General features: G+C 41.2%; 1 pseudogene; it reads left to right on the top strand.

Annotated features, from left to right (window-relative positions):
• The first annotated feature begins 1,351 nt into the window (after positions 1 to 1,351).
• On the top strand, positions 1,352 to 2,046 carry LOC101415304 (charged multivesicular body protein 1b-like; annotated as a pseudogene).

Below are 2,046 nucleotides of genomic sequence, written 5' to 3'. Positions count from 1 at the left end.
ATAAAAAAATTCACACAAAAAAATCTGAAGAGGGGGTGGATATAGCTCAAGCAGTTGAGCACCTGCTTATCACATGGGAGGTCCCAGGTTCAGTTCCCAGTGCCTCCTAAAAATAAAAAAGGAAACAAATGAAAAAACCAATTCTGGGGAGCTGATGTGGCTCAGTGGTTGAGCACCAGCTTCCCATATATGAGGTCCCGGATTCAATCCCCAACCCTAGTACCTCACAAAAAAAAAAAGTTGCAGGAGTTCATCATCACAAGACCTGCCCTACTAGCAATGGTAAAGGGAGTTCTTTAGACTGAAAGGAAAAGACAATAGACAGTGGTTCAAAGGAGCATAAAGAAATAAAGACCTATAGTAGAGGTAAATACTGGGTAAATATAAATGCCAGTATAATTTTATTGTATTGTTTGTATGTAACTCCACTTACTTCCTACAGGTGCTAAAATGCAAATGCATAAAAAATAATGATATATCTAGGTTTATGGATATACAAATTACAAAGATATAAGTGGTAACCAGTACAAAAAATGGTGGTGGGACAGAACGGTATAGGAAAAGTAAATGTACACTCTCTTGAAGTTAATTTGGTTTCAAATCAAATACGATTATTATGTATTTAGGATGTTAAATTTTAACCCCATGGTAACCACAAGGAACACAGATGAAAAATATATCCAGATAGAAATGAGAAGGCACTCCATATTGTACAATACAATAAAACAAATAAATTTAAAAGTAGTCTTTAACAGAAGTGAGGGACAAAAATGGTAAGAGACATGTAAAAGCTAACTAGCAAAATGGCAGAAGAAAGTCCTGCATTATCAATAATGACTTCAAATGTAAATGAATTGAACTCTCCCGTCAAAAGGCAGAGATTGGCAGAATGAATACAAAAGCATGACCCAAACATATGCTGTCTGCAAGAAACTCACCTTAAAGTCAAAGATACAAGTATGTTGAGAGTGAAAGGAAGGAAAAAATACACTAGGCAAGTAGTAACCAAAAGAGAGCTGGGGTGGCTATATTAATATGGGATAAAATAGACTTTAAGTAAAAAACAGTTATTATGGACAAAGATGGTCATTATATACTGATAAAGAGGGACAGCTCAATGAAAAGATATAACAAAAAAATATACATGCACCTAACAGCAGAGCCCCAAAATACATGAAGGAAATACTGACAGATTTGAAGGGAGAAATGGAATATTCTACATTAATAGTAGATTTTAACACACCACACTCAATAATGGATAGAACAGCTAGTCAGAAAGTCCATAAGGGGCAAAACCCCATCCTCTGGGTCCCTACCACACAGATCCCCACCCTCAAGGAGACATCCAACCATGTCCAACATGGAAAAACTCCTACTCAACCTGAAGATCATGGTCAAAGAACTGAGCAGGAGTGCCAAGAAATCAGCAAAGAGAAAAAGGTGGAAAGGGCCAAGATTAAAAAGGCCATTCAGAGAGGCAACATGGAAGTTGTGAGAATATTCACGGAATGCACCATCCGCCAGAAGAACCAGGTGGTGTCTTTCCTGTGAATGACTGTCAGTGCCGTGGCTGCCAGAGTCCAGACGGCAGTGACAATGGGCAGGGTGACTAAGTCCATAGCCAGAATGGTTAAGTCAATGGACACGATGTTGAAGACCATGAATCTGGAGAAGATCTCTGCCCTGATGGACAAATTTGAGCACCAGTTTGAGATACTGGAAATCTAGGCACAGTAGATGAAAGACATGACGAGCAACACGGCAGCCCTGTCCACTCGGCAGAGCCAAGTGGATGTGCTGCTCCAGGAGATGGCAGGCGAGGCTGGCCTCGACCACAACATGGAGCTGCCGCAGGGGCAGACCAGCTCTTTGGGCTTAAATGTAGCCTCTGCCAAGGAGGAGCTCTCCCAGAGACTGACCTCCTGCGGGATCAAGTGTGATGACAGAACCCATCCTGTGGTTTTCCAGCCTCAGTTGCCTTCGGGTATACAGAGAGACACAGCCTGCCCTCTGAGTATTACCAAGATAGGGTACACTAGAAACTGA

Source organism: Dasypus novemcinctus, chromosome 2 (genome assembly GCF_030445035.2).
Source record: "Dasypus novemcinctus isolate mDasNov1 chromosome 2, mDasNov1.1.hap2, whole genome shotgun sequence".
NCBI lineage: Eukaryota > Metazoa > Chordata > Mammalia > Cingulata > Dasypodidae > Dasypus > Dasypus novemcinctus.
This window is presented reverse-complemented; position numbering and strand designations above follow the sequence as displayed.